Below are 27,960 nucleotides of genomic sequence, written 5' to 3' on the forward strand. Positions count from 1 at the left end.
TTTTAGAGGTCCTTGAGTTACAAAACTAAATCTTTTTCCAAAATTCTATTGTAAGTCTCAAAATTACCATTGTTTGCTACTTACAGGGTATTTGTGTATGTCATTTCCACAGAGAGGCATATGCACAACCACCAACATACATATATACTCAAACTCAAATAATAAATTATTTCTTTTGTGCGAGTGGTTGCCTTCAAAAGCAAGGGAGAATTTGGTCACTCCTACAAACAACTATGAAAGGAAAATAACTATGAAAGGAAAATAACTATGAAAGGGAGATTTCTGTTTCTGTTAACTAAATGAAACTTATATTAAAATGCAATGAAGCTCCTTTGCATGAATATAAAGTACATTAATAATTCAGCTAAAGTAATGATGTTCCTGTGCTCCACTACATAGAATAGGTAAACTACAAAGCTGACCTAATTCTCAGGGACAGATCTTCTGCAAGGATATGCTTTGTGTATACCAAAACAGATTTGCTCTTTTGTTTTCTTTTCTATTAAATGACTGAATTTTTTATCACGACATTGTTTGCCCAGCAAGGTCACTGCTCTTTCTGGGTGTGAATATGGGACAGAATGCACACTCTCACACACCGACCTTTCTACAGGGACATTTTTGCTTTTTCTCCACAGAATGATGTTGTCAGTTTCCGCAGAGCTTTCCACCTTGGAGATAACTCTCTGGTACAGTGGTCCCCAGGAGGAACAATGGCCATTTACTGCTGGCCAGCAGCAGAAAATATGACCTCTGGGTGCCACCTCAGATCTTCTGCCAAATATCTATGGCAGACAGACAAGGTCCTAGCTAGTCCCTGCTCTCCTCATCCCTTTCCTTGTTGACTTGTCCTGGAAGCAACCAACCAAAACCAGCTCCGTTTCACTCTCCAGTCTATCTTCAGAGTCCAAAGAGACAGTTTAGTCCTTCAGATGGCTTGTGATGGCCTACCAAGGCATTCAGTACAAACCTCAAACCCGTCACTCTGGGAATGTCACAGGATGGTCAATATGATTTGTTTCACTTTCTTGTTTTATCTTACAGTTTGTTCAGCAAATTATTTTTGCTGATACTTAACCAGATGCAAGCTAGTTATAGAAATGGCTTGATGAATTTGGACAATTTTGATCAAATCAGTCAATCAGTTATTCTGTACTTGACTGGTTCTGTAAGATGTCATGGTTAAATATGCTTCAGCTCAACACCTAGTGAGAATTTACACATGCTGACTGGAAATTGTTTGATTAATTCTCAGATCACACACATAACTGGTATGGTATTGTTTCAGAGGCATCAGGCATTATGGACCCAGGTTACAACATATAAAGAAAGAGCAAATAACAAGTACTACCAGAATGAAAAGAAAACCACTCAAATACATAATGGCTTAGCAGGGCCCTCTGCCTTGGAGCATACTACAATGGATCCAGGCACTGGAGCAATATCGCTGATATCCTATAATCAATTCATAAACTTGGGAAAAAAAAGAAAAAAGTGACAAAACAAGAGCTGCAGTTACAATGTGCTTCTCAAATAAGAGAGAGATACATAGATATTAGAATCACTACCAAAATCTGACTTTCCTGTAACAAGAGGGACAAGCTAGGTGAAATTCTCAAATCATGCAGAGAAGGTGGCTGCTCTAACTTGGAGAAGGATTTCTTCCTGACCTGAAAATCTGTTTTTTTTCCTAAACATGAGCTTGTGAATAGGCCAGATAGGTTTGAGATTTTTAATGTTACTTAGATAATTTGTCACCTGATATCACCTATTCCCAAGCTTCAGAGGAGGTGATAGGAAAAGGAAATAAAATGTGCCTATATTTTTCTCCCATCAAGGAATAAATATCTCCTGACATTACAATGGAAAAATATCCCACAAGGCCCTTGCAGGTGACCACAGAAAGCACTAAATCAGTATCTCCATATGAGGTAAATATGGCACAAAAATAACAATTTGATGTCCTTTCTAACTCTTCTGCAGATATTGCCACACTGCAAAGTTAAGGACGAATATAACTGACATAATTGTCCACTACAGGAATTTCCTCGTCAATGGAAAAAGGTATCAATGATATTTTTTGTGTAAGGCACAGAAAAGTAATGGAACATCACCAAATCTTTTTGGAGTTTCTAGTGATGTCAGTGGAGGAACAGAGAGAACAAAATCATTATCACATTGCTATATGGAATAGTCAAGTCTGTAGTGAAGTGGAATTTCATCATGCAAGGATCAAAATCGCAACCTTTTTTGGCATTTTTTAACAGAAACTAACATTGTGCAATTCATAATGTGTTGCAAAAAAAGCTCACATTATGCCCTGAATTTTGTTCTCAAGGTTTAACACATGCAATGCTTCTTCTCGTTTCCTTTAGTTGTAATGGATGTTGTACATCTTCAGCTCCTACCTCCCATTCAGGATACCCAGTTTTGGCTGTGTGTGAAGGTGTAAGAGAGATCTGAATAAGGACGACCATGTATTAGGACATAACTCAGGCTGTGTCAAGTTTATTTTAATCCCTCTCTAAAGAACCCCAATAAATCTGACCACTACTCAAGTTTAAGTACCAAGTTGAGCAGCCAAGGATGATGAAAATAAAGAGACCTAGAGCAGCTATAGTAACTCATTGACATTATGCCAAATATTCTGAGCCAAATTCATCCCTCGTGTAAGTACTTTGACTACAGTGGAGTTACACTAGAGAAGAATTTGTTCAGCATCCTCTGATTACAGGGAATTTCAGTTCTAAAACAGGAGATAAAACTGCTGACCCGAGTATAATGAAGAGACATGGAATGGCAGAGATCAAATAAATGAAGATGGAAACTCATTGACTTGTACTATCCTAAAAGTCAATCTGCCCTTGTAAAACTTTATTCAAACATTGCAGCAGATGAAAATACATATTCGGAGTTCTCAAAATCATCTGTACAAGAAGATAAAGTGTACATTCACTGAGGCTACAAACAATATTATTGAGATTAAATTGCAGCACAGGAAGAAAATGTGTTTTTCAGGCACAGCGCTGCAGGATCTACAAAGCAGCTATTACAGACTTCAGAGGAAGAAACGACACAATGGCACAAAGGAAAATCACTGGACCAGCTTCCTCCATGGGGCAATGTACTGAGTTGTGAGGACGTAGGCAGTCTGATCAGAATGTTTCCCCAGAAACTATTGTATTTAAGGATGGTTTTATACAGAAAATTCTCTTCAGTTTGCTTGTTCCTTGTTAATTTCCTTCTTTCCTTTCTTTCTCTTTCTTTCCTTTCTTTTTTTTCCTTTCTTTCTTTCTTTCTTTCTTCTTTCACTTTCTTTCTTTTTTTCTTTCTCTTTCTTTTTCTTTCTTTCTTGCTTGCTTGCCTTTTCTGTCTTTCTTTCTCTTTCTTTTTTCTTCTTTCTCTTTCTTTTTATTTCTTTCTTGTTTGTTTTTCTGTCTTTCTTTCTCTTTCTCCCTTTCTTTCTTTCTTTCTTTCTTTCTTTCTTTCTTTCTTTCTTTCTTTCTTTCTTTCTTTCTTTTTTCTTTTCCTGCCTGTCTTCCTTCCTTCTTTCCTTCTTTCCTTCCTTCTTTGTTTAATTTCACAGTATGTTGAAAAAACACTGAAAACCACCAAGGCAGAAGTTTCATGTTCCCGCTTTTGTGAGTGAAGTCAGTCTTGCTGTGTAAAATACATCAAGAAGCAATAAAATTTGAAAAGATGTATGAAGCACTTGGTATAAAAAATGAGATAACTCTTCCTGCTAAGAATAATTGAAGGGAATAGGCTTTCTTCCCATGTCCTGACACATTACATTCCAGAATCTAAAACTGCTTTTAGCTAACCACACTTTAACAATCTTCCATCTCTATGATCACCAGCATCCTCTTTTCTTTACAATCCCATAGATATGCAATAAGCAATAGCTAAATTGTTGCATATGAAACTGGCTATAGTCTCATGGCCCAAGGGAAAAAATGCCTCTTTTTCTTTGATGGACATCCTCCAATTGCATGAATTATGTTGCTTCCTAAGTGTAATCACAGATTAGCTTTCCTTTTTTACTATTAAATATAACTATATTATAAGATTTATTTGTGCCTTTTATTCAAAACTTATTTGAAAGAAAATTATGAATACTTGCATGGCACAGTAAATTTTCTACTTCAACATGATGTATATAACCACAGTAACATCTGTCCTCAGTGGTGCATCAGCATGCCTTACTGTTGGATAAATACTTCTTTTTTTAATGTTCCTTTGGACAGAACATGCAATAAAACTGCAAGGAGATATAGCAATTTTAGGATGAAAAGATTACAGACAAAATGAAAACTTCTTCACAATCTGATCGCTTTAAATCCTTTGTTATTCAATGTTAGACCTTTTAAAATGTGAGATCCAGCTGTAGATATCAAGACTGTCTATGGATTTGAGGGCACATTTTGCATTAAAGTAAACACAATTCTTGGAAATCTTGGTATACTTTATTTTGGTTAAGTAGCTTAATTTCCTTTTAATACTATTTGTTCCACGTTTTAACTGTTTCTTATATAAACAGTTCAGCTTGCTTACTTGATATTTTTCATTTGTTTACAGATACCACATATTCCATGGTTTGCTGAAATGCCAGCCACGTTTTCCCTCTCAACTTCTTCTGTTACTTATGACTTTACATAATTTTGTTTCCACTTCTGTTTTCTAGACCCTAATTATTTTATTGTGAATAATATATCAGTAGAGTCAAAAAGGTAAAAACCTGTTCTTGTTAGGGAATTAACTGTTTGCTCCCAAAGGCAAGCTTGAATAAAAAAAATTTCTAAGATTTTAAGGACTATTCTGATGACCATTAAGCGTCATTAAAACTACTGTTTTAGGTGCAAACTGAATGGGTATACATTGTGCTAGGAAGTATTAATAATGATGCTTGGCAAGCAGAAGTCTATCAATAAAATGAAGTTAAGCACAGCTATTGCTGTGCTTATAATACCATGTATACTCCCATATAAACTAAGCTTCTCAGGATTTCAAACAATGACGTGAGTGTCATTGCACAGCACTATCATTTTATCATGGGTACAAGTCATTCACTCACTTTGAGAAGTATACTATTTCAACTCAAAGACTGTCTTTGGACAGTGACTAGGGTACAAACTGCTGTTCAGCCAGAGATTATCAAGAAGTCTTCCTATCCAGAAATTTCTGAGAAGCAGAGTTAGCAAATTTATCATGTTGACCGTGTAAATCTGAAGTAATTTTGTTGTCTAGTAAGAGAATATTTTTTTGGAGACTGGCATTCAAGTGAAAAATGCTCATTTAAAATTGTATGCCATCTCATATTTGTTTTTAACCTGTTTATGGTTCCATTTAAAATTTAAGAGTGTGGTAACTGAAAGCCTCACAATAAAATACCTTTTTTCCCCACTGCTTACTTTATTAATTTTAAACATCTTTGTAGAACTGGTTTCAATGTTCCTCTTGTGTAGTGAACTCTCAGCTCTTCTTACTAATCTCAAATGTCTCTAGCAGATCCATAGAGGAAAAATGAAAACACAGGATTATAGAAAAGGATTATATGATTTTGAAATAAGCAAACTCATGAGGAGGTTTGGAAACTCAAAATAATTCTAAAAAGACAAGCTAAAAACAGTAGTTTTCAATATTTGTTTATTCTTCAAAGTGTGTGCATAACTTGAACATACAAAGAATCTCGATCCCTACCTCAAAGATATGGAAAGAGATTAAACAGTGCTCAATTGGAACCTAAAACATGAATTTCTTTCCTCATTTCAGTGCTACTCATGTATATTAAAGTTTTTGAATCAGTGGTTTCAGGATCTGTCAAACATTTTATGACTGCTATCCCACAAGAAACATTTTTCTTTTTTCCGTATCTGTGTAAGGAGTAAAGGGAGTAATAAGAATCATTTGCCTGTGTCAAGTAGCAGAAAGATTCATAGACATTCTTTTTTATACTGCAGAATCATATAAAGATGTGAAAAATGCATAAGCCTGCTCAGAGATGACTTGCTTCATAGCAAGGATGGTTACAGTAAATGCAACTGAGTCAAATTTCAACTGATGATAAAAAAATATTGAAACTGAATTAAATGTTCAGTTAAGCTGCCTCTGCCAGGGCTTGCTCTTTAAAGTTGAAATGGAATTAAAGACAAGGCTATCCAAACAGATCTTGCCAGTAATTCAGAAAATACTATACAGATGGAGACACAAATGTAGAAGCAGGCACAAACAGAAATAATTGGAAACTTCTGTTGGGGATGGGAAATAACCCAAGGTGGTCATGGGGGGTTGGCTACACCTTGTCTTTCCTAGAGGTTTCTACCAAATGAAGAGGACACTGATATTTCTGAGAAGACTTCATGAGACTCCTTTTGTGTAAACTGCTGGGGAGAAGTGGTAGATCGTCGTGTCTCTGAGCCATAAGCGCTCCCTTCCAGCTCACCCCTTGCTTGGGAGCAATGGTCTGCGCAGAACTCCCAGAAGGAAGAAGGGCTGAGACCAAATTTCGCCACTCAGATATCTCACTGGCAAATTTTAGTGTGTGACTATAGCATAGACTTCACTCTGAATATGGTTCATTTACTCTTCTAAAATTAACTGGCTGCCAGAAAGTCACAAAAACCAGACAGATGTCAGAAACAATATGATAACTTCAAATTTTGCTATTATTAAAGAGTGATAAAAGATGTTATACTCCACAAAGAGCCTCAAGTTTGACCTCTAAGACCCATTGCACTGTTCTCAGTGAAACATTGCAGCAATAAATGATTTCCCAGCACACATTTTTATCTGGCTGGGAAAGATGCTATACTGCACGAAGCAGGCTGGTCACTGTAGCGGAGTAACCAGCTCCCGTGCCGACTCCTTCTTGAACTGGGTCATTAGCTGTGAGCAGCTATGTCTGCCAACAGGTAACTCTTAGCAGAGCAAAACACCCTGACAGCAAGCTTTAACAGAGACATTTTAAAGATCCCAGAAATCATTTACTCAGAAGAGAAGCAATTTAATTAGTAATTTAAAAGATGCTTGAGAAAGACTTTCTCTGAACCAAACTGTCTATGCTGGGCATCCAGACAAGAAGCGAAATTTAATTTCTGCCTCCCTTGGAGAAAAGCAACTTGAGTTCAAAGATGATCTAGCTGTTGCAAACTGGAGCAGTATTAACAATCAGTTTATCCAGGTACAGAGGTGACTCTTCAGGATTCTGAAGCTAAGTAATAAATTTGCCACAAGTATAAAACATGTGTTTCATGTAGCATAAATTGTTCCATGTTAATTAGAATTTACTAGTAGCCAGGAACTGGTCAACTCATATTTCCTGGTGGAAACTGTTTCGTGGTGCATTAGGAGAAAGGTGATTCATTTCAACAAGCCAGTAAAGCCTGCAGGAAAAAAAAAAATATATATTTTATGGAAATATTTGGAAATATCTTTAAAACGCTATCCTAACTAAAAGTCATAGGTCTAGGCAAGACCTATGTGTGGGGGGGAATCCCCTAATTTAAGGGGGACCGTGTCATTCATCCTTGAGCACCTAGGACATCTTTTTTATTGATCTTCTATTGGTTTCAGCTGAACTGTAGGCCTAGGGATAAATCCTGGACTCCTAAAGAGAATGATCTGTGGAATGCCTGAATATGAGAAACTTCTTAAAACTGCCTTGGTACTAAAGAACTGGGAGATGTTTAGTGCTACGACTTTGTTTTTTTTTAATTTCTTTGATGGAGGAGATGGGAACTATCAATATCCATTGGAGAAAAGTGATAGAATCTATTCTAAAGAGTAATTGGTGGACAGATGGGTTGTCCTGGTTTTGGCTGGGGTAGAGTTAATTTTCTTCCTAGTAGCTGGTATAGTGCTGTGTTCTGGATTTAGTATGAGAATAATGTTGATAACACGATGATGTTTTAGTTGTTGCTAAGCAGTGCTTACCCTGGTCAAGGACTTTTTAGCTTCCCATGCTCTGCCAGGTGCACAAGAAGCTGGGAGGGGGCACAGTCAAACTGGCCCAAGGGCTATTCCATACCATATGGTGTCATGCCCAGTATATAAATTGCAGGGAGTTGGCTGGGTGGCAGCAGCAATTGCTGCTCAGGGACTGGCTGGGCATCGGTCAGTGAGTGGTGAGCGGCTGCAGCACTTGGGCTTTTTTGTTTTTTCCCCCCCCTGGGTTTTGTTCCTCTCTCTCTCTCTCTCATTGTTTTCCTTATTATTATTATTATTATTATTATTATTATTATTATTATTATATTTCCATTCTTAAACTGTTTTATCTCAGCCCACAAGTTTTCTTACTTTTGCTCTTCAGATTCTTGCTGCCATCCCACCAGCGGGGTGGGGAGATTGAGCAAGTGGCTGTGTGGTGCTTAGTTGCCGAATGAAACTAAACCACAACACCAGTAAGAACGTTATAATGACACTGATTATATATATATATATATATATATATGATATAATGATATTGAGAGGATGGATTGAGAGCAGCTCTGAAGAGAAGCACTTGGGGTGTTGGTTGATGAGAAGCTCAACATGACTTGGCAATGTGTGCTTGCATGCTTCTTTTGAGGCAACCATATCCTGGGCTGCATCAAAAGAAGCATGGCCAGCAGGTCAAGAGAGATGATTCTGCCCCTCTACTCCGCTCTGGTGAGACCCCACCTGAGTACTGCATTCAGCTCTGGGGTTCCCAACATAAGAAGGACATGGACCTCTTTGAGCGAGTCCAGAGGAGGGCCACAAAGAAGATCAGAGGCCTGGAGCACCTCCCCTATAAAGACAGGCTGAGAGAGTTGGGGCTGTTCAGCCTGGAGAGGACAAGGCTGCGGGGAGACCTTATAGCAGCCTTCCAGTACCTGACGGGGGCCTACAAGAAAGCTGGAGAGGGACTTTTTACAAGGGCATGTAGTGATAGGACAAGGGGTAATGGCTTTAAACTGAAAGAGGGTAGATTTACATTAGATATAAGGAAGAAATTCTTCACTATGAAGGTGGTGAGGCACTGGAACAGCTTGCCCATTGCCCAGAGAAGCTGTGGATGCCCCTTCCCTGGAAGTGTTCAAGGCCAGGCTGGATGGGGCTTTGAGCAACTTGGTCTAGTGGAACGTGTCCCTGCCTGTGGCAGGGGGGTTGGAACTAGATGACCTTTAAGATCCCTTCCAACCCAAATCATTCCATGATTCTATGATTCTATGACATTAAAAATACCGTGTTTGCTGAAGAAGTCACCTACAGTGTGGACAAGGAAATCTGGCTCATACATTCTGCCTAGTTTTAGGCCAAAAAACAGTCAGTTGGTATTCTTATCAAAGGCCCCGTCAGAGTCCCAGAAGGGATAGCAAAGAAGGGGGAAATGGAAATGGAAATGGAAATGGAAATGGAAATGGAAATGGAAATGGAAATGGAAATGGAAATGGAAATGAAGTGGGGAATGAAACAGAAGTCATCCTCATGCCACTGTACAGATCCATGATGTTTCTGAATCTTGAACAGTGAATAAGAAAGATTAAAAGGATATAATATAAAAGCTACAAAGAAAGGTGATAAGGACGATCAAAGACATAAAATGGTTTCTTAGAGGGACTAGACAAATAGTAAAACACAATGAGGAAGCTAATTATCAACTGGAAGATATAATAAAGCATGGAAGATCTCCTGAGAACTCTGGCTAGTCTCAGAGCTCTTACTTAATCTTCCAATCAGGGGAGTGCATTTCCATTAGATTATTTGAGAAAGACAACAGCATTTAAGACAGGTATTTTGATTCCCCACAATGAGACCTCAACCAACCAACAAAAATATTTTCTGTCTCTCCTATTGTTTTGGGAACCTCGTCAAGGCAGTTGGGTTAGCACTCATCACCTCATTGTCTGAATCCTTGTAATCTAATAACTGTAACTGAAAAAATATTTTAAAATTAGTAATGTATTTTAGATTTTGCTTTTACTCTACTCACAGAAGGCTCTCAGGCTATGGTCTTTTTGTAGATTTATTTGTTATCCAAAATTGTCTTATTAGCTTTCTGTAACTGCTTAAAAAGAGAATAAAAACCATTCAAAATCTCTGCTGCATTGATTAGTGGGCTCAAGTTAACATCTTTGGAAGAGTGTAACTCTTATAATGAGGTTTCCAAAGCAAGCTCCCTTAGATAATTTCCAAAACTATTGTACCCATGAATGGATTCACATGAGCACACAAAAGTACTTACATGAACGCCCGTAGAAATCAAACCCAACCAAAAGTGCAAATAAAGTGAAAGTTGTAATGTATGGCATGGAAAGAAGAGAGTACAGCATGGGAGTTTTTGCAGAGGATCAACATTTAGTTGCCTGTCTGAGATGTTTCTCAAAGTCTGTGCAAAACTGGAGCTCATGTCAGGTTGCATAAATCAGCTCCAGAAAACCCTGAGTGGTGTGAAAATCTTTAGGTTTAAGATAGTGAGTGAATTGTGTCAGCTTTGTTCTGACACTTGCTAGTGACTATAAAGAGAATTTTGGCTTTCTTTTCTTTCAAGCACATTCTGCCTCCTTCCCTATACCCCATCCTTTTTTCCCACTTTTAGCATTTCATGTGACAAATCACCCACTCTGCCATCAGCCTCCTTAAAGCTGTACAGAGGGAAAAATTTCTCTCATAAGTTGTGAAGCTAGGAAGTTTAATTCTACTTAACGTCCCTCCTCCAAAACTTAGCCTCATCAGATGGTTTTCCACCTCACCAGTGGAAAGTCCCTGGGGTTGGCTGTAAAGGAAACTGTTCTGCAAGCAACAGGTGACAAGCAGCCAAACCTTCATAAATGAATTCAGGCTGTCTTCACCAGTTCCTCTTTCTGAGTTGGGAGATGGTGAGCATTTTTAATACAGTGAAAAAAATCAGAGGTTTAAAAGTACTACATCCTTGAAGTTTAAGCCTTTTAATCCAATCAAAAACTGTAGGATGAAAGAGAGAGGAGTAGAGATGGTGGGACAGTTAAATAAAGGATACACAGAAGAACAGTTATTTCATAAGGCCAGTCCCCTGCCATGGGTCAAGGCTGCAGCACTTAGAAAACATGACATGATGCGTCATACACTGATGCTATTGATCACCAAAAAAAACAGAAATAAAACACAGTAACAGCCACAGACTTACCAAATGGCAACAACTGTCATTGACTCCTGGTATTTTTCTGACTGATGTGAGAGACACTTTTTTCCAGGTAATTTCTTCACTGCCAGTTTGATCTTGTGCTACAGCAGGTTGCCTGCAGCCTGTGTTTGCTAGTGCATTTCAGCATTGGTGACTGGATGGACATGTGTAACGGTTGTCAGCACAGATGCATCATCATTTACAAGCTCAAGAGACTGAAGAAAGTCCGTGTTTTGCTCTCTAAGGCTAAGATGACTTTTTACAACTGTCCCCTGGAGAAGCTGTGTCATGCAACTTTAGGGTAGATGACACAGGTGTCATCTGGAAGCATAAGGTTATCTGATCTGGAGCAGTCAGAAATGATTAATTTGAGTATTTGCACGTGGTCAATATTGTAACTGTTGAGGCTACTGACTGAACTCAATTTTTCTTCACTAAATTCCACTTCTTTTTACTCTATTGCCAATATATAGCAGGCCAACACCAGAACAGATTCACAGCCGAAGCTTTCTGCTGATTGGCATAGGACCCATTTTAAGTGTGCATCCTTTGCCATGCAGTAGACTTCACAGATAACTGAAGTTTTCCAACATTCAGCATAGGAATAAACTCATTGATCGCAGTCCAAGGTTTGAATGCTGTATGCACAGGTTTATTCCTCTCTATGCATCTTCTAGGTCAATTAACATATTTTTTCCCCTGCTTTTAATTTGGATCCATTCCTTTTTAAGAGTTGTTGAAGGGTACTAAGTATGTTCTTTGAACCTGCAACCTGAAATATTTTTCCTATACCTTCATGTATGTTGACAGTCTCTCAAATAATTGTTATTACAGCCAGGCATATTTTCTAGCATACCAATTATATTTCAAAGAAATAAGTTTTGAGGCTGACCAGACATATTCTTGAAAATACAGGAAATAGTTGTAGGAAAGAGAGAAAAAGAGAGGAAAGGGAGAGAAAGAAAGAGAATGAAAACAAATAAAAGAAGAAAGGATAAAATAACACAATTAAAAAAGGGAAGAGGGAGGGAGGAAGGGAGGGAGGGGAAGGGAAAAAAGGAGCATATTTTTTTAATATATCCAAACTGAAATGTTCTAAATTTTCATTTAAAAGAAAATTGGTTTGTTTTTGGAATGTTCTAAAATACACTTTCTAGGGCTTAGAAAGTAAACTGTCTCCCAACTAAAAATATTGGACTAAGGAAATTATAACTTGAGGAGCAATAAAAAGTAATTCTTCAGGCAGGGCAGAGAAGAGAAAACTCAGTTATTTTCACTTGTTTGGCTGCTAGCCTTTTAGGAACACTCTTTTTCTGTATTCATTCTTATATATCTATGCTGTAGACAGCATGTTTACAAAGCAGTCTGAATTTTTTCTTCCTTCCAATTAACCCCTGTGCCATAGAAGTTTCCAGTAATCTTTTTTCACATTCTCATTTAATCAGCTCACTCCCCACTGATTTGCTCTTCTGCCTTTGTCATTACAGTGCCTTCTGCAGCACGTCTCCTTTTGGTGAGCATGAATCTGCAAAAGAATTTCCCTCACTTTTCTGGGCAGTTTTTCACAAGTCTCTCTGCTTTCTCTTTCATCTTCTCCTGGGATGAGGGCCCTCTTCCTTCCAAAGTCCAGCGGGCTGAGATGGCCAGACAGCTTCTTTCCTCCAGCAACAGGGATCCTTTCTATAGCCCTTGTACTTTCCTGCAGGGCAACTCTCTGGAGACGTCTGCTACTTTATGTCTGTCACTGGATGGGTGTCCTCCTCCTGCCTCTGAGCAGGGAGCAGGGGGGTTCTGCTCTTGTCACAGGGAGAGCCTTTAAGACGTGGGGCAGCAGTGTGACAGGAGGCTTCACAAGGGGTTTATTATAGATGCACAAATTGGTGCCACGTACTTCCTAAGGATGATAAAGAAATGTGGGCAGTGAAATGGTGGCACTTTCCACAGGCTTTCCAAGGAGACAGGATGAGCTGAGGACAAGTGCCAGCGTGTCAGTGCAAGAACATCAGGGTTTTATTCATAAAGTTTTATAGCGATAAGGAGTTGTGAGTTCCAACATCTAATCTGAATATACGTAATATTGGGTGAAACATACCCTATTGAGACGTCCGCAGTGATCTGCTGCTATTACTTTTTCCAAGCGCAACAGCATCAAGAGCTCAAGTCTCAAGTTGTCCAGATTATACCATATACTAAATCTTGGGCAAAATCAAAAAAGTTTAACTGACATAACAATTCTTTGGTTATTAACCAATTATTTGGTTATTAAGGCTCTGGTACAGCACATGAGGAAAACTAGATTAAGAAGGAGTGATGCAATGGGGATCTGGGCATTGCGGTGGGGAGCAACGCTTGACTTGTGCAGCAGTGCCACGCATGTGTCACGGCTGTGAGGATGAAGCTACATGGGGGCAGCCGCTATACAAACATGCAGCAACACAGGATGGGTAAACATACTGCATTTACAAGAGCAAAGCAAAGGGTCATTTTATGAAAACAAAAAAAGCATTGTCTTGTAAATGGAATGAATAACCCAGGAAAAATGCTGAGGTAAAGCACTGATACAGTTAATAATTCCTGCAATTCTTACACTGAACAATAGCACTGCCTATCTCAGTTATTGATTTAAAAAATGCCATAGAAAATATTTTTCTGATCAAAAGTCTGGCAAATTGTCTGACAACACTGGCTATTTCACTTCTATTTTTATTTTTAATCTCTCCCTGTTCTTTCAGTTATACAGGGAGCAACACTGGTACTCTCTGCTCCGCAGAACACCAGGCTTTTAAAAGAGCACCCCCTGCACCATTTTAATTTCTGATACTGGATTTAGCATTGCAGTTGTGCTTTACAGGACCTGAAAAGAAAAAACAAGTTCAGCGGTGATAAAGAACCACATTATGTAGTGAAAGTTGCTAAAATTTTTACATTAACAAACCCTAACAGGATCCTTCGCTTCCTATTTATTTTTCTTTGAGAACGTGTAGTTTAATGGGAAACACTTCTACCTTATCGATTCCAGTATCTCATCTCACTGTGTACATTTAGATCACCAGTAAGATGAAAGCAGGACAGATGAAAAAAGGGAAGGCAATGGAGGAGCTGGAAGTAGGAAAATCAAGGCTTAAGCCCAGTCTGAGCTATTTGTGAATTACTTTCACAGACGTTTCAACATAAAACTCTTACTCAGTTAAGGACAAGTATCAGCATTTCTTTAGCTGGTGCAGTACTTTAATTTTATATCTCTTCGACTACCTCACAGTGCTATGATATGTCTGTAATAAAAGTAAAATATTTAATATCCTTATCCGCCTGCAAGAGCAGTATAATTTCCTAGCGCCTTCACAGTGCTCAAAAATAAAACAGTATCTTTTTCCTGCTCGTTAAAGCAGCGCTAATAAAGAATGGGTACTGTTTAGCAATATCTCCTGCTGGTTACCACGCACAAGTGATATTATTTCTCTGCAAGATGTCTGCCATGCTCACAAGAATGTTACTTATGTGTAAAATGGCTGACAAAGGCAGTAGGCTCAGAAGTGGCATTTGCTGCCTTGGAGCACGTTTTGCAGAATATGCATGCTGAGAAATGCTTCCTACATTTCCAACTTCCATAATTCTGGGCTGAGCGGGAGGTTTATCTCTCCTTAAAATGAGAAATGTGTCACTGACTGAGACATTTGCCTTTGTTCCTTTAAACATTGAATTAAGGTCATGATCTTAAAAAAGGTATTAATAAAGTAACTACATAATAGAGATGAGAGCTTAAATAATGCAGTGACTTTATAGCTGGAAATCAGTTTTGCACTCAGCACTAGCAGCCACAGATTCAATGGGGAAAAAAAGGTATGAAACTTAAAGGAAATCTTCAGAGCATGTAACTTCAGTTGTAATACTAAAGGGAGATGAAGCAGGCAACACTACAGAGAGTGAGAGCTTAGCTCTTCCTCCTTTGTCTCTATCCTCTGCTTGCTTCTGGTGTTAAATAATCCTCAGTCTGGTGGATGTGATATATTGGAGTAAAAAAGGTCAGTTTCGCTTTAAACCCTACAGCAGATATCATATGAAATGATCTGGTGGGAGTGTGCCACTGTGCACACAGATGCAAAAAGGGATCCGGACCATTATTTAGCTCATGGTAAAAAGTGTAGCTACTTACATAAGAAGCAACTCTTTAGAACCACAGAAAAAAATCCTGAAATAAGTGCGCTGGGGTTCAGACATCTGAGGGAATGGCATATAAAACGAAACATGAACAGGAATTTTAAAAGAACAGCATTAATTAATTGGGTAAGAGACATTTTCTAGTCTCAGACCATCAAACGGACTTCATTTTGTGCCTGTGCTTCAAATTACCTGAGAGACTTATCTCCTGAAGACAGACCTAATCGGAACAAATGGCAAAAGCTCTTGGGGTTTCAAAAGCTGATATGCAAAGATGGCTGGTATTCAAATGTTAGCCGCTACTGAGTGTACTGCACAAGGCGTTCAAAATACAAATTAACCCATTTACCACATTTTAGATAATCAAAGTAGCATGTTTTGCGTTTTAGAAAATTTCCCATACTTACTTAAGCCCTGCCTTAAAATCTACCAGCAGATTAAAAATTAGTCACTCAGGGTGCCACTAATGATTCTGGGAACTACACTTTCCTCTCGCCTTTTCTCCCTTTCACCATATGTAACTTAGTTATTACCTTTTCAGTATTTTCCAAGTTGGACCCAACTCTGAAATAATACACAACTCGCATAAACAGGATTAGATGCAGTAGTATCTGCTCTGGACAGATTTCTTAAATGAGACATGTCCGGTCTGCTGTGTGTCTCCACCACACTCTGAAGCTTGTTCTTCTACTTTTTGAGGAGAAGCAGACTCAAACTAAGTGTAAATGGAAACGTAAAAAAAGGCTGCTTGTAATTAATTACCTAACACTGAAAACTTGTTTTCAATGTAGTGCTATTTGCCAGGCTTGGACCATAAAACTGAGGAAATACACCTGTGAAATGCACTTACAACATTAGAAAAGCCTATGAAAGCAAGTAAACAAATAAACAAGCCAGTGCTTAGCAGCCAAAAGTTATATACGGGCCAACTTTGGCCACTAGTTTGGACTACTTAGTGCCATTCTTTCTGCAGAGCCAGAAGTTGTAGATTCAAGTCCCAGATTCTGAACAATGGTTCCTGTCCAAAACAGGTGATGTAGCAGTGCGTCCCAAAGTAGTGAGGGAGCAGTGAGCATGCATGAAGCTCCACCTAGGGAGGCATCATACGCCAGTGACATGTGACGGGTTGGGGTTAGACAGAAGACCAGCATGGGCAACCTTGTGGTGGGACCACACTACTACTGCAGACCACCTGATCAGGAAGAAGTAGATGATGCCTTCTTCAGATAACTGGAAGAAGCCTCATTTTGGCAGATCTTTGTCTTCATGGGTGACTTGAACCACTCCAATATCTGTGGGAAGGGAAACAGAAAATGAAACAAGCAGTCCAGGAGGTAGTGGAGTTCAATGTCCTGAGAGGAAGGAAGAGAGCAAAAATTAGGACTTACCCTCACTGGAGGAGGATCAGGTTAGGGAATATTTAAACAAACTGAATGGACACAAATTCATGGGGTGTGACGGGATGCACCCACAAGTGCATTTTGAGGAAACTCTTGATCACCTTTGGAAGCTCATGGTGATCAGGGAGGTTCCCAAGGACTGGGAGAAAGCAAATATCACTCCTGTTTCCAGGAATGAAAAGCAGAAAGAGAAGAAGAAAATTGAACAGCTGGGCTCAGGGGGTTTGTGACCAGTGGTACAAAGTCTCCAGCTGGAGAACTATCACCAATGGTGTATCCCACTGGTCAATAGTAGGACCAATACAGTTTAACCTCTTTGCTAGTGACCGGGATGCCAGGACAGACTGGACCATCAACAAGTTTGCAGATGACACAAAACTGGGAGGAGTGGGTGACAGGCTGGATGAGTGTGCTGCCTTCCAGAGGGACCTGGACAGGCTGGAGAAATGGGCCAACAGGAACCTCTTGAAGGTCAATAATGGGAAATGCCAAGTCCTGCACCTGGGAAGGAATGACCCTGGGTATCAGTACACACCAGGGGCCAGCTGGCTGGAAAACAGCTTGACAGAAAAGGACCTGGGGGTCCTTTTTTGCATGAGCCAGCAATTCTGGCTTTGTGCCCTTGCCTCAAAGAAGACCAATGCTATCCTGGGCTGCATTAGGAGAATTGTTGCCAGCAGGTCAAAGGAGGTGATCCTTCCCCTCTGCTCAGCTCTGGTGAGGTACATCTAGATTGCTGCACATCTGGGCTCCCCAGTACAAGAGAGACATGGACATATTGGAGCAAGTCCAGAGAAGGGCCGCAAAGACAATAGGGGACTGAAGCATGTCTTACACAAGGAGGGTGAGAGAGCTGAGGCTGTTCAGGCTGGAGAAAAGAAGGATATTTTATCAATGCATATAAATACCTGATGGCAGGGAGTGGTCCTGAGTGAATTGCTCTGGGTGACCCTGCTTTGAGCAGGGAGTTGGACTGGATGATCTCCAGAGGTGCCTGCCAGCCTCAGCAAATTGGTGATTTTGTGGCTCTGTGAAGATGGACTGCCAATTGCCATATTTATGTAAGATTTTAAAACAAAGTTGCTCAGAACTTTTAAAAATGTGTAAATAATCCCTTTGTTCTTGTAGATATGGTCTGTCTTAGTTGAAGAGTGACTCAGCACTTATTTACATGAAAGGGAGCACTTCTATTTCTTTAAAAGGTGCTGGAAACAAACCCTTCAAGGATTTATAATAAAAAACTTCTAAATTTTAAAAGGTTACTTTATTTGCTTTAAAATTATTCAAATTACCAGCTGCTTATTATCTGCAGTAACTTCAACCATTTGAAGTAGCTTGAAAAGTTACTGTTTGCACACATCTATATGTTGATTCTCTGGTGATTTTTAAAGGCAGCTGATATTAATGGTCACAAGTAATTAGTGCAAAACCTACTTATGCAAAAGGATCCTGATAGAAAACATAAAATCATGCAGAATGTGACTTCTCTCAGTTTTGTTTTGCACAGCAAGGCTTGGTCAGTTCTTTTTGTCTGCAACGTGAATGTGTTTGGCCTTACTTTTGATACCAAGATTTCCAGGTACAGACTTATGTTATTCCAGAATCTTGTATCATCTTTTCCACTTAGAAAACAAGGCATTTGGTCCTATCCCTGTGCTCTGAAGAGTGAAGAGAGGAGCACTCTTCCCCTCTTTCCTGAAAACCACTGTTCTCCCAAAGAAGAGCCCACTCAGGCTTTTTCTTCGAAGTCTGTCTATGGAAGAAATAAGAATGAGAACCAGGTATCTTCCTAGCATCTTCCTGAAATGTGGCTGAGAATGGGAGGAAGATCTTCCCCAATTGTGGTAGGGCCAGCTCCTCTTGGCAGCTCCTGGAGGAGCACTGCTGTAAACCTATGAACTCCCAACATGGGTTGAAACTGAAGAGTTGTAGGGATGAAAGTGTCATGCAGTGCCTGTGCTAATGTCCTCATAGCTCCTGTCTCTGTCTTCATTTTCCCTGTCAAGTGACACAGAAAAACCTAATTAGCCTGCAGAAAGAAGCGCTCTTACAGTCCTGCCATTAGAATTGCTACCTCAATCCCACAACTGCAAAGAAAATAGCATAGCCATTGAGTTGGTATGTGGTCCTCCTTGGCCAAGATCAAGCACACTATTTTGGTACCCAGTAACTGCTTCACAGAAGATCAACTTCATAGAAAGTGAGAAGTTCCATCTGGTTCTGACAAGCCAAAACATTGTGTACATTATAAGGCTGTTGGGGTGTAACTAAATCATGTCCTGAGTGCCCAGAGTTTTAAATTAGTATTTCTTTGACTTCTGTGGCCCATATAAACTTAAGATTATGTTAATAATAATTAGTAATTACTGACCTTTCCTATTTTTATCTTAAGAGCTACAAATTACATTTATCTTATCGGCACTAAATGCAAGACATTTCTGAGTTTATTACTAGCTCCTGGCTTTTCAAATCCTTGGGAACTCATTGTTCAATAGCATGTTAAAATTGTGGAAAAAAATGTGCCTCATTTTGGGCTCTAACTTATTTCTGTCCTTCAGGCAGATCCATTGTTATTGCATGTATTGTTTATAGACCATATCCATCATATTCATATCTTGGGATAAACAGGTACATTGCTCAGTGACTTTCGGTTATGTATGTATGGATTCTCCTGGACACCCATGTATATTGTTTTCTCGTTTTCCTATCCATAGTTAAAATACCTTACTTTCCTTAAGACTTGTTTTCATCTGGTTGTTTATAGAAAACTACCAGCTCATAACACTTGGGTAGGAAAGAAGTGCATTATACACAGTCAGTTCATGCCAAAGAATTAGAGTTAAAATTTTCCCCTCTTTTTTTCCTCCAGTCCTCATTGATTTGTGTCTCTTCCCCACATTCTGCTCAAAGTATTGTCTTTTTACTACATGCATGTGCAGATCTGATCGCACAAATCTGCTACTGGGGCATCCTACCCTATCTTAGCTTTTTAAAAAACAGGTAGCTTTTTAAAAAATAGGTAATGAAACAGTATGTTTCAGGATTCTTCTCAAGAAGAGGGGAGGCAACAGTAGGTTCACCTAGCACAAACTTTATTTCAGTGAACCTATAAAAGGAAAGCAACACCGAGATATTTTAATGCATAATTCACATGATATAATCCATTACTGTGTACTACAAGACTGGCCTCTCTTTTCCTTTCAGTTATTGACATTGTGTGTTACAGGCTGTGATAGTATGATAGCAAAATGGACAAACAGTTAGATGACCAACTACACCACAATGCAGAATAATTAGCAGACTTGCATAGGATTGCTTTTACCTCTTTTGTTGGGGATCAGCAAGGATCAGCTGCAATTTCACTGTAACAACTGTCTTCTAACCCAAAATCTCTGAAGAGCAAAAATACAAATCTGAATTGTCAGACAAGCTAATGAGCTGCTCCAAATTCCAGGCACAAACCCTGGCAAGCAGCCCTCGCCTGGCCTTGTAGGACACACAAGCACATCAGCTCACCAGGCTTTGTCACTCAGACACATACCTCCCAGAACCGCGCGGCACTGTAGACCCTAGGGCAACATTCACAAACACAGTATTCAAGTTTCTGTCCTCAAATAAGCTGTACCACAACCACTCTACAGCTTAGAGGACTGACATGGAAAGCCACAGCCCTCTGGGGTTTAAAGACACTGGTTTGATTGTTTTCATTGCTTTTCAGACCAGGATTACAAGAAGATACAAGCAGAAAAAAATGGTCACTTTTGAATGCATCAGGCAAACATAGCTGGTGGGTGGTGACCAACACTAAAACAAAAAAGAATGAAGCCAAAATAATTGTATGAGAAATTTAAGGTGAAAATGGCTGAAATATCAGTAGATCTCTGCAGTGTATCCTGGAAGCATCCAGAAGTAATCCTAAAGCAGAGTGTGTTCTGTAGCTTACAAAAAATGCTAATCTATTAGCATTTATTAATGAATTTTCATGAATCTGGGCTGCCATATTGAGGTATACGATATACTTTCCTATCACCCATGTGCAATCTTCACTTTATTAATGGCTTTCCCAGCCCGGGTTCTCATAGCTTAGACTGATCTCTCTTGATGCACTTCTGCTGTATTCAAGGACCTGATGGATGCACATCCCACAGGGTCTGTTAGCCCTTGATCTTGGGAGAACAGCAGCAGGCAGAGCCACCATTGAACCTGTTGGCTACTTCTCTCAAATTAAGTGATCCTCTTGCAAGACCTTTTCACCTCTACCTGAGCCCCTTTGTGTCCCCAGTTTCTTCCCCGTCCCCTTGGCCAGACCCAAACAATGCCATAGCGGGGACTGGCTGGGTATTGCACAAAGACAAGGAAAATACAGGGGGAAGTCTTGATCTTTGCCAGACTGTACATCAGGGCTGTACCATAGGAGAGTGAATCTTCCTCCACTGCAATGAGGGAGGGTTGGATGCTCTGGGTAACTCCCTCCCAGAGATGGTCACCTCGCAGTGGCTTTCAGATTGCTGCAGTGCCTAACGACAAAGCCAATTTTGAAAAACTCATAGAGGTTCCTGGCAGCTCGGACAGTTATCTAAACACATTTTCAAAAAATCACAGTCTTTGAAAGCATGAAGTTATCACTATAGAAATATTAGTGAGGGAATTATTAACTTTGAATTCACTGAAGGTTTTCAGTTGTATGTGTTAAGTGAGGCCTGGGGCCTTTCCAGTGAGGATAAAAAGGAATAATGAATTATTACCCTTCCTTGACTGAGTGTAGACCTTGTGGAAAAGCTTGCACGCTGTTATGTAAGAAAGGCTTGCAAGGTAATGCATATGCATAAGGAGTGTGAATGCAGACTTCGGGGGCAAACTTAATCATGATGGTTCCTCATTTTCTGAGTATGAGAATTCACAACCTTAGTAGTCTTCCAGTGTCAGTCGGACATGGGTAAGGACATTTATGGGTTCAAGACTATTGTCTGGAACTCTAAACATGGTAGTAAGTTAAAAATTGCTAAGATTTTTTTTTTTTAATTAGAAAACTGATTCAGTTAACTATTGAGTGAGTAATGTCTCAGTGCAGTTTACTAATTCAGGTGGGTGTTGTTCTTGCTGTCTTTGAGATGGGGAAACTCAAGCTATGAGAGTTTCATACAGCTATCTACTTCTGAAAGACCAAGTACAGTTAGGAATAAGTGTGTCTGTTTCAAATGCCAGAGCTCAGGGAACCATTCCTTGTGCAGGTGTTGGCTGGATCCCTAGTTTTATTTCTGCTCTAAAGAATGGGATTCTCAGTTGTGGGCAACTTTACTTTCCCTACACAGAAGATGTCTCATAACACTGAAATAATTTTTCTGAGAATTTTGAGTTCAATTAATTAATTTAACTTGAAATTAATTCTAAAATGGGTCCATTTGGAAGTATTTATCATCTTAGTATACTACTTTGTCTCACATTTTTTCTAAGGCAACAACTTTCAACCTGCAGTTGAAACTCATTTAGGGTCCTGTTTGCAGCACATACCTGTAGACACCAGATTTAAATTAAGGTAAATAACTAATTATGACTTCTAATTATTATTGCAGAATAATGTACAGGGTCAGGTTAATAGCTCTTGTCAGTTCTGAGTGAGGCTTATACTGATACCATGACATAATCAAATAAATAGGATTGAAGGTAGTATACTCTCTGTGGTCTCCAGAATAGGTTCATTGATGTTTAAAGAAATAATTCTTTCTCTCACTTTTTTTTTTGTTTTAGGGCTTTTTTGTTACTCATAGTAAAAGGATAGATCAGACCTCATACTTGAGATGCCTAAATGTGCTTTTAACTTATATAGGCTTAACTTAAGCACAACTTTAAGTCTGTTTCTGGAATAATTTAGAAATCCATTTGCCCAAAGTTTGCTGAAATGTTGGTAAGCATGAGTGCTCACAGAAATGCTTTGCTAAAATGCAGCTTAGTGGGAGGTGTCACTGCTGAACGTCACTCATTCATGAACACCTCATATGAGTAAAAGTTAAAGTGAACAAATGTTGTGAAGATAATGCAAAAAATGGGCCGGGAATTCATCAGTAGCTTAGTGGCTGCATAAGGAGGGTGCATGGTGTACTACACTATTTTCAACTTGCAATGCCTTTCTTTGATTACTGTATGTAAAGGCAGTCAGAAAGCATGCAACCTTTTGTATTTTTGAATACGCGTCCGCAGTGTGCCCAGGTGGCCAAGAAGGCCTATAGCATCCTGGCTTGTATCAAAAATAGCGTGGCCAGCAAGAGTAGGGAAGTGATTGTCCCCCTGTACTTGGCGCTTGTGAGGCCGCACCTCGAATGCTGTGTTCAGTTTTGGGCCCCCCACTACAAGAGAGACATTGAGGGGCTGGAGCGTGTCCAGAGAAGGGCAACGAAGGTGGTGAAGGGTCTGGAGCACAAGGCTGATGAGGAGCGGCTGGGGGAACTGGGGTTGTTTAGCCTGGAGAAAAGGAGGCTGAGGGGAGACCTTATCGCTCTCTACAGCTACCTGAAAGGAGGTTGTAGAGAGGTGGGGGTCGGTCTCTTCTCCCAGGTAACAAGCCATAGGACAAGAGGAAGTGTCCTCAAGTTGCGCCAGGGGAGGTCTAGACTGGATATTAGGAAAAATTACTTCACCAAAAGGGTGGTCAAGCATTGGAACAGGCTGCCCAGGGAAGTGGTGGAGTCACCATCCCTGGAAGCATTTAAAAGATGTGTAGATGTGGCACTTAGAGACATGGTGTAGTGGTGATCTTGGTAGTGTTAGATTTACGGTTGGACTTGATGATCTTAAAGGTCTTTTCCAACCTAAATGATTCTGTGATTCTATCTAGGGCATATTTTTGTGTCATTGTCTTGTTTCCCACAGCAATTCATAGATTAACACCTTGTCAGAATGGGCATGCTAGGACCATCTCTTGCTGACAGTAAAATCTGGCTAAATCTGGGCTACTGAACGAGCCCATATTTTCTTCAGGAGAAGATATGAGACAATACAAGTTTTGGAGTCTCCTAGATGGAACATGGTTGTTTCTGAGACAGCACACTGGCAACAGCTGCCACCACCAGCTACTGCAACATGTTGTAACTCTGTTGTAGGAATACTTACAACATATTTATGAGTCACTTTATTCTTTAAACTTACTCATATTTCCTCTCAACATCAATTGCATTCTAACACAATTTTTTTCCCTATGAATTTTTCCCAGAAAGAAATTCTTATGTGTTGGCATTTGTTTTCATGCTGGTTTAGTTTGAAAAGCTGAACTACTGAGTATAAAGACCATGTTGCATGATGGCTAATGGAGAGAGCACAAAAAGGAATATGCATGATAATGGATGCAGGCTGATGGGAAACTGAGCTGCAGTCTTGCCAGGTGAAAAAGGGACAAAGTTTCGGTTCATACTGAGGCAACATTTCATTTTTATTTGCTTCTGGGAATTTCAGATGAGATCTTTCCTTGCAGGAATCTTGTGACAAAAGCAAAGAAAGTGCCTTGTTTAATATTTGTACTGTGGCCTCAAGCCACAAGCCATTGTTTACATACATAAAACCAAAAAGACAAAGAGGTTACTGGTGATGAAATATCTGCACTTATTTGGCATATTGCATTACATCCTTGCACCTTTTCTCATTGTCAGGAATGCAAAATTCCTCACTTAAAACTTTGGCATTACGTTATTCTTTCCCTCTGTCTCTCTTTCTCTTCTTCTTTCCATAAGACTGTTTCTCCCTCTCCTTTTCTCTTTCTTTTCCTTCTTCTCTTCTAGTAGGTCACTTGATACTTATTCTTCCTGTTTGGATTTATTACGGTGTCAATATCCAGCCCTAAACTAGAAATATGTAGAAAATAAAGTAAATTGTCTTGGCCCTGTCCCTGGCCTGCAGAGCTTTTATTATTTGCCTGATTTGTTATTATAGTTAATTGTATTACTACTTAGGCCTGCTAATACAGCACAAAAGCAAAATGAATTGATAGTAATGAGAAGCTTTTAGAGGCAATATTTAAGCAATAATGACCCCTGAGTCAAACATTTCCTGGCAGCTAATGACTGGCTGGAAGAGTAAAAGGTCGAAGACAAACCCAGGGGCTCTTAACCCAACCCACCATTAGCTGCCAGGAAACGCCTGACCCAGAGATCACTAATGCTATTATACATCATAAAAACATAAAGAAAATCTAATTACCTTCCTGCATGTTAGAAAGCTAAAAACTGAACATCAAGTTGCCATGGATTTGGTTCCTTGTTGCCAGCACTTGTGTTTTCCTAGGTGTTAATCACAACTGTAGTTATCAAAACAGAAATTAATAATAATTTATTTGGACTCAGTAATTTTATTTGGTGCTGATTGTTCACTCTGAGGTGTAAGCCCAGATAAGTCCCTTCTGCACCACACTAAATCATTGTAAATATTTAAATCATCGTAAATGTAAAGACTTCAGTTCAGTGGGATCTCAAAAGATAGGTTTTACTGTGACTACTTTTTATATCTTTAGACACCTTTGTGCTGATACAGGAACAGCAAACATTTGGAAAAGAACATAAGTAGCATTTTTAATGCCAGCCTCCACCCAGTGCAAGTTGGAAATAAACATTTTTACATCTTCCTTTGCTGAATAGATAGGGAAATGATCTGCGAGCCAGTTCAGTTCCTATTCTAGAATAAAAACAAAAAGTGTCTCTCACCATTTCATAACCTTGTGACTAATATTTTTTCTTTGATGTAGCTTCTCGCATTTCAGATGCCTCTGATTTTTTCCCTGAAATGCACCCTAAGAGTTTTGTTCCATTTTACATTAACCTTTAGATATGACTCTTCCTTTTCCCACTGCTTCTACCTCATCCATTTACTTCTCCTTGTTCTCTTTGTAAACAAATCTCACCTCTTTTGACAGCTGCCCTGGTATTATTTGAGACAAAGCTTTGGTTTATTATTTGTGAAGGGGAGTTGCTGCAGCAAAAGAATTCCCAGAGCATTGTGTTTTGGTGGGAACCACTGCTGGACAAGCAGAGAGCTGGAGCTATCACCTGCAAAATGGAAGGCAGGTTGAATAAAGAAGTAGTCTGTTTGGAAAATGTTACTCTCTTCCGCGCTGAATGACTGGGCATGACAGTATTTCTGCTGGGTGTTTTATCTAGAGTACAGGTTGCACAGCACAGCCATTGCCATTTTTTTGCTATAAAAACAAACACTTCCACCCATTCCACATCAGCTTCAGTGTGAAATTTCATGTGTCCTCCTTTTCTGAATATTTTCCAAAGGTTTTATTTTTGTACATATATATTTTTACCCTGGTGAGCTCAAAATTTGTTCTTGAGTAAATGTTTTTTTGAGATTTGTATATCCCCTGCTGATTTAAAATCCTAGAGAAAATAGAAGGTTAATAAATCAGAGAAAATCCAGGAGGGGGTATACAACTCAGATAGCACATGCTTACTTAGGTAAATACGGCAAGACTAGATTGAAATGAAGAAGCAATGTTATAATGTATAGGTTCACAGCTATAAAAGACAAAGAAACAAAGAGAAGTCTATCTATAGCCTTTTCCTACTTGACTCCCTATCCTTACAACCATATTTAGTAGTAGTGTGCAAACATAGCATTATGGAAATGTCTATTGACCAAAAACTGGTTGAGCCCAAAGATCCTGAAATTCTTGCATACCTGTCAATTTACAAAATCCACTGTATTTAAACCCAGTGGCCAGTTCTATTCTTGAGCATCTGGAAATGTATAGATGGATTCATTAGCAATTAGCAATGGTGAAGATGTTGCTACTCAGTGATTTTGTAGTAGAGATTTAACCTGTAATTCATTTAAAATGTTCCAACTGTCACAGAGAGCTACATGCAATGCATACTTTCCAACACGCTATATTTGCTCTAAAATGCAGCCAGAATTTTGGTTCTTCAGCACCACAGGGTACAGGGTGGAAACTCTCATATCACCTCGTTAGCCCCCATATGGATTTATAAATGTGTCACGCAAAGGGCCATTAACACAGAAAGCACAAATGATCTTTAAGTGCATGAATCATGTGAGCCAAAAGAGTGACTGCCCAAACTATTGCCTATCACAGGAGTTCAACCCCAAGGGCAAAACATGGCCCATAATCCACAACCTTTCTCCCCCCGCTTCTCTTTGCCACGATAATCTACTAAATCACATGCGCTAAGAGCACTATTAATAATTTCTTAACATGGTTCTCTCTTGAGCTGGTAAAACCAGGAAGAAACAGTTGTCTAGTGCTGTCTTTATTTTATATTCCAGTTTAATTTACTACCTATTCTGCTAACTCTTTTTAGATATGTGGGGAAACCACAGAACTCAGATCAAAAAGAATATTTTGCACACAGACTTAAAAGTCAAGTCTTATACAAAAGTCATTTCTTTGAACATGATGTTCTTTACTTATTTTGGATTAGTATAAAGGGCTGGAACTGAGTCCTGTTGATTTGAGATAGCTACTTTTGATCACTGTTGCTTAAATTGCAATGACATTTTCTCTAGTTCCATCTTCAAGGACACAAACCTTCTTCTTGCTTGGAATGACAGATTTTGTGTGAAAAATCACTAACACAAGGTGTCAATGCAAGGTCTGCTTAGTGCAGTGGGTTAATGAACTAGCTTTGTGCCTTGGGGGAGGATGAACTTGTAGCTAGTTTTGATCACAAATGGAATAAGAACTGGTAATTTTGAACTGGTCCTCTGTGTTTATCTGTGCAGTGCAACACCCACACTGCATTTCAGTAGGGACAGCTTGAAATTATTATTATGATTTATTTATTATTCAGCCAGTACCAGATCTCAGTCAGCACCTCAGCAGAGCTGTGTGCTGCACAAACCAGAACTATAAAACAAAAGGGAGTGCAGCCCAAAAGGGAGTGAGAGGCTCTCACCCAGGACAGAATGGGTGCAGAAATTGGCCAGGACATTATCCAGCACAGCAGACTACTTTACAGAGGTCCAGCCGGGCTTTTAGCCCTCTACTCTTGCGAGCGCCCAGCTGAGCATGCACAGTGTATAGCTTGCAGGTCTCTCAAGCCCTACTCTATCCCTGGGCACAGCGTATGGTCCAGGACAAGGGCCCTGCTGGCTCAGGGACCCTGGGAAAGCCAGACTCCTTCTCATGGCAGGCAGGAATTGCAGACATGCCAAGGTAGCCTCCTCTCTGTACGTGCAGCTCAGCTGTATGTCTTCCCTCTTCTCTTGTGGTATAAGACGTTTTGCGTGGGGTCGGGAAGGTGAGCCACCCCACAAGTAGAGCACTGAACCCAC

The sequence above is a fragment of the Mycteria americana genome, chromosome Z (assembly GCF_035582795.1).
Source record: "Mycteria americana isolate JAX WOST 10 ecotype Jacksonville Zoo and Gardens chromosome Z, USCA_MyAme_1.0, whole genome shotgun sequence".
In the NCBI taxonomy this organism is placed as follows: domain Eukaryota; kingdom Metazoa; phylum Chordata; class Aves; order Ciconiiformes; family Ciconiidae; genus Mycteria; species Mycteria americana.